This window comes from Anolis carolinensis, chromosome 5 (assembly GCF_035594765.1).
Source record: "Anolis carolinensis isolate JA03-04 chromosome 5, rAnoCar3.1.pri, whole genome shotgun sequence".
NCBI classification, from domain to species: domain Eukaryota; kingdom Metazoa; phylum Chordata; class Lepidosauria; order Squamata; family Dactyloidae; genus Anolis; species Anolis carolinensis.
Window position 1 is genome coordinate 154,460,391 of NC_085845.1, and position 10,307 is coordinate 154,470,697.

General features: G+C 37.5%; 1 long non-coding RNA gene across 1 annotated transcript in view; it reads right to left on the reverse strand.

Annotated features, from left to right (window-relative positions):
• Window positions 1–8,647, reverse strand: part of LOC134299537 (uncharacterized) — a 31,103-nt gene extending 22,456 nt beyond the window's left edge. Inside the window, exons 1-2 of the long non-coding RNA XR_010006756.1 lie at window positions 7,529–8,647; window positions 535–667 (exon numbers count right to left, since the gene is read on the reverse strand). This is a non-coding gene — a long non-coding RNA (uncharacterized LOC134299537). The remainder of the gene's footprint in view (window positions 1–534; window positions 668–7,528) is intronic.
• Between the last annotated feature and the right edge of the window lie 1,660 nt (window positions 8,648–10,307).

A 10,307-nucleotide genomic window follows, 5' to 3' on the forward strand; every position in this document is an offset into this window, starting at 1 on the left:
AAAAAATTAGCTAAGATGAATCAATCCCAGCGATAGCCCCTTGTGTTAAAGCATCAGTGCAAGTAATTCTGAAAGCAAATGGAAAGGCTGTGAATTTGAGCATTGTACTTAAAACATAATAAAACAGCTAAAATCAATACTTAGTCATTGTTATTCCAAACTTGTTTCTGCAAATAGACAGTTGTTAAGCTCCTTTTAAATAAAACTGTGATCCACACTGCATGGCACACATTGACCAGAGTTTTTAATTTGGTAGAAGTGTTCTTCTTCTGGCCTAAATTTTATTTTTCTCTAAGCATAATCGAAGTATGTGATCAAAGAATTGTTTTATTTTGTACTAAAAGATACTGGAAAAGTATTTTATTATATTCATAATCAAGATTTAATGATACCAAAACTAAGTAAGAGATACTAATCTCTGAAAGCCTGATCTGTCTAAGGTTAATATCTTAATCTAAATTATTCAGAAGTAAACCCCAAAGTGATTTTCTTAAGGGTGATTAGAGTTGTATTATAAAGCATGAGGAAAAATACCTGCTGTTGCCTGGGTTGATGTTGATGCTTATGACTTCGCTTATGGTCTGAATGAAACACACATTTTACTGGTAACATTCCTTTAAAATGATTTCAGATTTATTTCCATACAGAATTTCAGAACAGTATTTTCCTAACAAAAAGAAACAAACTTAGAGTCAATCAGTTATTCTGTCCAAAATGTTTTGCATGTCAACATAATCCTAAATTTGTTCAAAATGTGTTCAGAAATGTGCATTCCAAAGGGAGGAATCTCACCCAGAAATTGAGGAATCCCACTCAGAATTTCTATTGAGGTGGTAACTCAATAGAATGACCAAAATCATTCTTCAATGTTCATTTTGGTCCCATGTTAGTGATTCTATGATCAAGCATTTGTATAGCATAGTAGAAACATACTTTAAACTGTAGTATAAATATTAGGCTTGTGCACAGATTCTTTTTGGCTGTTTGCCTTCGACTTTTTTGGCTTGTTCAGCTTTTTCGGACTCCCACCATGTTTTTTTTCAACTGAGATGGACCACATGGCTCTCAGTCATGGCTACCTTCTGTTCTATTTTGTTGTAGTTTAGCCTTTGATTGTCCCTGCACCTGAGGTCAGTGGGGATCCTGGATCTGTAGGCCAGCAGGAGAGTCAGCAAGAGATTTTAAGTCCTAAAATTGAGCAGTCTCTGTCTGAAAGCCACATTCCAGAAAGGCAGTTCTCTAGGGAAGGAAGATCAGAAGCAGAGAGGAGGAGATTCCAGATGCTCAGTCTAATGAGCAGTTAGATATGAGATTTACGTTTCGTCAACACAGGGCAGCTCAACAGAGTTTGCAAAGCTCAAGATGCTTGTTAGCCAAAAAGTTCTTATCAGTTTTTCAGGCGAGAAGGCATGATTTTCTGTCTATATTAGCAATTTGGTCAACATTGATTTTTGAGGATACATCTCTTGCCAAATCAAGCCTGCTAAGGGATTTCTAGTTCCATGTTTCCTGTTGCTCATGTTCTATGCTTCCAAGTTTTAAGGATTGTTCCTGAATCTCATGTTGTGGATTTATTCCTGGTTTTTGATGCTATTCTTGTACTTTAAATTCTGTGGACTATTTCTAACATTTTGAATTTGGTTTTTATTCTATTTTGCTGATCTGCTTTTCATATATAATCATCAATAAACTGCTTTGCTATTTCACCTTGGACTGGGGTGTGATGTTAAGTACAGAGATGCTTTCCAGCCTTGGAGTACAATATATTCAAGATGACATGGCTCACGGAGAGGCTGCCACATGCTTTCACGGGGTTTCCCTGTGAGCCCTGCCTGTTGGGCCAATCTGAATGGAAGAAAGCCACAACATGTCTTAATCAAGTTGTGTCTATTTAATGGCACAAGTGCCTCCATTTCACAGTTGTGTCATGACTCTAGAGTGATGTGCTTCAATTGGATTACCTTGCTGCTTGCTCTTAGCTTTAGCTTTTGGCTTGGCTTCTAGCATTGAATCTTTTTGATTTTCCTTTATTTTTCTTTATTTTCTTGATTCTTTCTTTAGTGGGACTGGGAGTTGAAAAGTGCTGGTGGGTGGGTGTGCTTTTCTTTTAGGGTGACTCTGAGCTTTTACCCTTTACTAAAGCCTTTTGCTTCTTCTCTCCCCTCCCTCCTCTCTTTCAGAAAGTACTTTTAAAAGATTATTATTAATAATTATTATAAGTATTCCAGCAAACAGCAAAGCCTCACTCTCAGAAAACTACCTACCTACCTACCTACCTACCTAAACTTACCACCAATACCTAATGATTTCTTTCATTTGCATTGCCATCACAAATTCTCTCTATTGTTTATATTTCTCCCTGTGCTCTCTGCCTTCTTAATTTCTTTTAATAATAAGAATAATTTAGCCATTGCTACCTAACAATAATAATAAAGCTATTGGGCTTGTGTGAAAGCTTTCCCAAGCCAACAGAACCCATTGTCTCTCTCTAACTCCAACCTCCATCAGGATATAAAAGACTATTGTTGTTAACACTCCTCAAAAGAAGTGTACCAACAGAAAACACCATCAACCCAAGTTCTATCAGCCTTCCTCTATAAGTCCTATCCTTTGCAATCTCTCTGCCTTCTTAATTTCATTTAATAATAATAATTTGGCCACATCAAGTCATGGCCAGCAGCCCCAGTTCCTATCTTCTCCAGCTGCCAGACACCCATCTGCCTAACCTGAAGTCATCCTTCTCCCCTTGTCCCATTGCCCTTATTTTGGGGCTGTGGCCACCTTGCCTTTCTGAATCAGTGAAGCTGATGGCCTGCTCTGAACTGCTAAGACTTAAAATAATATAATATGCTCAAAAATATTGTGTTTTTCCAAACATGCCTTTCCCGCAATACATTTTGAAAATGTTTTTCCAGTGGATCATACAGGAGCGTTTTTCTAATAAGAGGACATGCTTACTTGTGGATGGTGGACTGCTGGCCTCTTCCAGTGTGTTGTGAGAACAAGAAATGCAAAAGCTTTGGAAGAAGTTGCTGTTAGTTTTTTTATTAGTAAAGAAAGTATAATAGAGGCTGTATGATGTGGAAGTCTGCATCTTTCACATTTGGTAGGAATGGTGCCATGCTGCCGCTCCTGGAGAAGTTACAGGGTGGGGCCAGTGGGAATACCTTTTTGGGAATTTAAAGGAGATTTTATTTCTAGAAAGAAAAGAAATCCCTAAAAATTCCTAAAAATCCTTCCTATGTACTTAGAATTAGCAAAATACACAATGCTTTGCTTTTGGGATTTATGTGTATACAGGTTTACCTCAGGTTAGAGCTTACGAAGAAGTAGGCAGTTCAGTGAATTAATTATTGAATGGCTAGACTATTCTGGCCATGCAAGTCAAGTCACAATAGTATGGAAAATATAGTCCAAAATATCTGGAGAGTAAAAGACTCCTGACCTTTGACATAATACGTCTATGCCATAGCTTCCCTGTCTGCTATTAGTAAGAAAATTTAGGGGAAAGAAGAGGGGAAAGGCAGGAAAAGAGGATATATTTTATTGTACTTTTAATAATATTATCACTAGGACTGTGATTGAACTGGAATTTGGATTCAAACATACCCAAACTACTTTCCATTGTTTTGAAGAAGATTGCTTAATTTGCCAAGACCTGTTACAAAATCACCTGAAAGGAGTTTGTTAGTTATTGCATTGAAGGCTTATGAGGAAAACATTTCTTCAAAGCTTTTTTTCCCCTTACTTGTATAAAAATTTGGCAGTAACTTTAGGAGGGAAAAAACACAAGAGAATTAGCACAATACACAATGACATTCATTGCTAATCAATACCTTGAAATGCATGAGTCACTCTATGGCAGGACAGACTCTATAAGTTGCCATCACTGGCCATGCTAGCTAGAAAGGAGTTATCATTTTTGGAGACAAGAAGGTACAGAAATGGTACACATATCACTGCCACATATAACTTGTGAGTATTGCAATAGTCTTTGTTATAAAAGGAGTCAGTTCTAGGATTGTGTGAACATATGGTCATACTTTGTCAGACAATGATTACATTGATTTTTATATTCTTGGATTATGCCACTGCCAACTTCAGTTCAGAGCCAGTTTAACATGATACATCTCTGAATTAAAATACCAGGTTCCAAGGATTTTTTTGGACACAACTAGTTGTGGATGCACATGGGGAAGGTAGGGTTTTTTGTTTTTTGTTTGCTAAGCATGATCTTGAATCTGAGGATATAGCCCATTCTTGCCCTTTCTTCACCAAATGAGTCTTCTTCTCTGGAGGTTATTGAGCATATGCTGGGAGTGTTTTGATTATGTGTTCCTGCATGGCAGGGATTTGGACTGGATAGCTCTTGTGTTCTCTTCCAACTCTATAATTCTGTGAATTCTCTGTTTCTATGAAAGCATTCTATCCATCTTCCAAATGTTTCTTTTACCTCCTTCCATTGTAGTACTCAGAAATATGCTTCCCACTGTCCTGAACATCATACTCTGATAGTATCCGTGCCTGGTTGGTCTGGTGTTTACTTCAGCCCAAGGTCTTGCTTTTAACCAAGACTAATGTGCAATTGCTTAAAGGTAATATGGGGGACAGAAGCCAATTTGTTCCAATGGCATGAATATTTACTGTCATTAATGAAGACTGGTAGAAGATCAGTGCATGCTTTAAGCACTCGATGCAACAGTATACATTGTCTGGGAAACAGTAGTGCACAGATGAAGGTTCCTCCATTCATATTGGCCTCCTTCATTCAAGCAAGTGAGTAGTTTCACTGGACTTTGCTTCCAAATTACTTAGGGTATTCTGTGCATACAAGAGATTCATATAAAATTTCTGTGCAGATGACTATCAAGCCATTAATCTTTGATCAAATATTTAGACATAAGAACAGTCTAGGCATGTCTGAAATAGGAGTATGATAGCAGCACTATCTACAGTTTTTATTTATTTCTAACTATACTATAGACACAATAAGCCACCTGAGGAACAAATCAAACCTCAGTACTTTAGATATATGAAGGATTTTTATTTTAAACCCTTAGCAAAATGTATTTGGGAGTCCTTATATAGCATCTGTTCTTACATGACATCAGTATGTAATATTCCCCCTCTGTGCTGTTTATAAGATATATGTGTTGTCTTGCAATCACCAGGAACAAAGGAACAAGTCAGGATCAAGGAACTAGGTCCACTCCATTTTTCACCCAGAGCTCTACAGGCTGCTCCCACTGTATCCACCCCACAAAAGCTGAAGTGAACAAATTCACTCCCAGTTTTCACAAAGGTTATTTTACAGGGACAAAGAACTGCCTTAACAAAGAACTGCCTTTCCTGTGCCTTCTACAAGTGTGATTCTCGTTTTGAGGCTGAACATCTTGATGGAGATGGGGAAGTTCAGGACAACTTACTATGCTACCTGTGGTCCATGGTCTGCACAATTCCTATCCATGATTTAGCTGAGGCTCTTTCATCATAGATAGCAATAGCACAATTGCCTTGGAAACATATTATGAAATCCTGGGATTTGTAATTTGGTGTGGCATTACAGTTTTCTGCTTGAAAATCCTAATTATCTCTCCCCTAACTGCAAATCTCAGGATGCCATATTTTGTTGCCATAGTAGCTAAAGTGAAATATAGTGCTATAATTGTCTAATGTAAAATACCCTTACTACTGGAAGATAAGTTAAGAGTTCAACAGGATGGTCAAAACTCACTTGCATTGGGCTGTGGTACATAATACTTGTACTGGCCAAGGTATGAGAAAAGAGGAAGGAGATACCTCCTAGAAGGAAGTGGAAAAGGTAACACTCTTGAAATATCAGAGCTATCCATATCTAATGGATAATTGAAATAGTCATGGCAAATAGATACACAGATATGAGATTTATATCAAAACGTTAGTGGAGTGTAAAATGCATCTGGACACTACAGGGAAAATGAAAACCACATAGTGGCCTCAATGTGTAATTGGCATCTTACCATTCAATAGGACACATTGCAGAAAGAGCAATTAAATCCACTCCTTTTAAGATTGAAATGAAAATGAGTGGTTTTGCTTATATTTTTTGCTGCACTTGTGAAAGCTTTTCTGCTTTTGCAAATCACTTTTGAGTAAAGTTTATTTTGAAAGGTGACTAGTTTTTTTTTAAAGCCCTATGCAAAAGAAATGGAGGTTTATTTTCATTACAAGCCAGCAAACCTTAATGTGGCAATATTGCTTAGACAATAAAATCCTACGAAGTAAAAGATAGACAAGCTCATTTACCAAAACAAAACAAAATGCTTAGAGTGGATACTTTGTGAGCTTGATCATTAAAGCAAATTGGAGGAAAAGCACAAGCACAGGCTTTCCTCTTCTTCCTCCTCCCACATTTTCTGTAATACTCTTTTGTCCTTGGTTGCAGATGAACAGTTGCGGCATTTAATTAGCACTCTTATACTGACAAACAAGTGGTGTGTGTAAATGCACTAACTGTGCAGATTGTTCTTTAGCTTTGACATCCCAGAAGTCAAAAGAGAACAGCTCATAGAGGCCAGCCCTATCACCACAGACTAAGCTTCCTCCCTCCTTCAGCAATAAAAAAATCACAAGCAAAAACTGTCAGTAAAGCTAAAACTGTAATCCTGTATATACTCCATGTATCACTGTGTGCCTTCAAGTCTTTCTGACTTATGGTGACCTTAAAGCAAACCTATCACTGGGTTTTCTTGTAAGATTTGTTGCCATTACTCTCCTCTAAGGTTTAGAGAATATGATTTGCCCGTGGATTTCAAGGCCCAAGCAAAATTCAAACCTTGATCTCCACAATCATAGTCCAATACACAAACTACATCACCATGCTGCATTTTGTTTTATACACAATTTCTTCTGACATATACAATTTCAACCTACTACCATATTTATTCAAGTATAATGTGCCATAGAATATAATGTGCATCTCAATTTTGAAAGTGTGCATTAACAAAAAGAAAAAAGAGGATTTCTGTTGGAATATAATGAGGTGGTGGTGGTGGCCACAAAAAGGCTGGTAGGAAGGTGTGCCCCTCTGCCAGGCCTGGTGGGAAGATGGCGGTGACCATGCAAAAGCTGATAAGAAGCCAGTGGTGCCATAAAAAGGCTGGCGGGGAGCCAGCTTCCCATCAGTCTTTCCAGGCCACTGTCGCCTCTTCCTCCTCCATCCCCAATCAGGATGTCTTGCTCAATGGTGCAGATGGGTCTACATAACCGAATCTAACACATCATCAAATCTAATGTGCCACTCAATTTTGCCGATGTAATTTAGCCAAAAAATCTGAGCATTCGATTCGAGTTAATATGGTATGTAGTTTTCAAACGCAGAGACCCATAAATTGCAAAATTGAAGATCTACACACAATCTAAGGGATAATGGTCTTTCTATTTGCATATTAATCTAGCACATATTAAATAGGTTACATCATATCTTAAAAATACAACTGGCAATGCAGCAGAACTGTTACTTTTGATGATGGTCCTTGTGATGTCTTACTTGGCTTTCCTGCTCTTGCTTATTTCCTGGTTGCTGTTCTTGGGAGGACTGTTCCATTGGCTCTCATTTTGGGGGTGGAGATTGGGACTCCCCTGTAGGTTTGGATGAGATGGTTCAGCCTGCAGCTTGAGAGCTAGTCTAGAGGCTTTTTCCTTCCTTTGGGATTCCAGAGAAAAACCTCTTAGAGATAGGTTTTAGAATTTGGTCTGGGTTCTTTGACCTGGCAAATTCAAACAGGCAACATAAATCACTTACTTACCTTATAGTTCACCTCATAGCCATTATAGATAGTGCTTATCATAGCCTTGTACTTCCCTTATACAGTAGAGTCTCACTTATCCAACATAAATGGGCCGGCAAAACGTTGGATAAGCGAATATGTTGGATAATAAGGAGAGATTAAGAAAAAGCCTATTAAACATCAAAATAGGTTATGATTTTACAAATTAAGCACCAAAACATCATGTTATACAACAAATTTGACAGAAAAAGTAGTTCATTACACATTAATGCTATGTAGTAATTACTGTATTTACTAATTTAGCACCAAAATATCACAATGCATTGAAAACATTGACTACAAACATGCGTTGGATAATCCAGAACGTTGGATAAGTGAGACTCTACTGTAGTTCACCTCATAGCCATTATAGTGCTTGTCATAGCCTTGTACTTACCACATAGTTATTATAGCGTATAGTTTACCTCATAGTCTCAGCATAGCTTCATATACTTACCTATAGTACTTATCTTCAGCATAGATAGTATAGCATAGCTTAATGTACTTACCATTATAGAGAAGTACTTATCTCATAGATTATAGCTCAGTACTTACCTTGTACTTAGCTCATAGTTTACCTCATAGCCATTATAGATAGTGCTTATCATAATCTTGTACGTAGCCTATAGTCTCCTCATAGCTTGTGTGCTTATCCTTTATAGTCTTCATTCTCTATCAATATAATTTTATTTCTGTATAATTTCAGCAATTTTACCTCATATTCTTTCTAATACATTAAAAGGACTATTTCCTGTGTTCAATAGACATATTTTTGGCTATTTGTAACCAGCTGCAAGAGTGTTTACTTTGGGGTTTGAGGTATAATTAAAGGGTAGCCAGACCACATAGAGAGCCATCCCCCAGCGTGCCTTCACAGTCCCTATAACATGACGTTTGATACCTGATGCATATATGAAGCTATTCCAAGCTATTGACAGGCAAAGCTTGTGTCACAGTTCCAAAACTTATCTGGTGCAATGAGATCTGGGCTCTTCTGTGGCAGCAAGCAGGTGATGTCACTTAATGGGATTCATGAGGTTTCTTACAGTGACCTCATGAGTTTCAGAGTTTTCTTAGGCAACAAATATTCAGAGATGGCTTTGGCAGTTTCTCCTTCTGAAATATAGCCTACAGCACCTGGTGTTCATTTGTGGTTTGCCATCGTGTTCATGTTGTTGTTAGCTACTATCAAGTTGACTTCAACTTATTTATTTATTTATTGCTTAAATTCATACTTAGGTCTTATCTGCATGTGTAGCAATCTCCTCCTCTAATGTCCTCTCTTTCCCCTTACCATGACCGGCACTACTGGATCCTAGTGACTAATGATATTCAGTGTGGATCAAATCTGAATAGGAATCAGGTCCAAAGAGCAATGATATGTATTTGCTTGCATTTCCCATCTTTTAAAACCAAATGCAACTTCAGAAAATTGAATTCAACAGAAAAATAGAACTACTTAACTTTTTTCATCAACATTTTTTTTCCTGCTTAAAATAATTTACCTCCAGCTACTATTCTTCTTACAAAATATAGGTAGCTCCACCATCTGACATTACCCTGGTTTATCTTGCATGTATGCACACAGGGACACAGCATGCATACCCAGCTGCTATTGATTTTTGAAATGTCAAGAGAAAGTTACATAGAACTGCATGTCACTTTTAGTTTGAGTTTCAGTCATCCCATTTTGTAGATAGCAGTCACAGCCTGATAATGCATGGCTTTCGATTTCTCAGCATCAGCCGCAAACAAGTGATATTAAGTTGTGAGGTGACAGAGAGCGGTGCAGAGCCGTTTGCACAAATCACAAAAGGATCCTTGCCAAGAGCACTAATAATGTAAGTTTTATGTGAACTTTGCCTTCTTGCCAGTTTGCAAGAGCTAATTCCAGTACTCGTTTCCAAGAGACAGAGATTAATTGGTTGCCTTTATCAAAGCATTTAGCGATTAGGAATGCGTTTCTCTCATCCATATCTTCCATCGTGGACTCTAGTCGCTCAATAAAAAGATGTTCCCCAAACCAAGGCATTCATTTTTCAATATAGTATTATGTGACAACGAGTTACTGCTTTTGTAAAGCTATTACTTTTACTGTCAACATCACTGCACCGATGGGCTGTCTCATTAGAAAGGAATAAATTGGAAGTGAATAAGAAAAAACTTTCCCCAACAATAAATTGACCTCTGGCAAGTATATATGATTTTTCTTGTATCAGACATATCAAAGTAAACAATAGTTAGGTTGTTCCCAGCCCGTAACTTTCTCAAGACTTGTATGGAATTTATGGACAGACAAATTTCAAAGGCAGCAGCTCCTCAAATGATTAAGGAACTGCTGATCTTCTTATGTAGTAGATGTCATTTAAATATAAATGCTGAGCGATTGCTCTTGGGATGTAAAAATAAACTTAAAAACCAGAGAAGTAATTGATTTCCTTGAGAAAGCTTGTTTAACCATGTAATTTCCCCAATGACAAAGATGTTGAAATGTGAGTC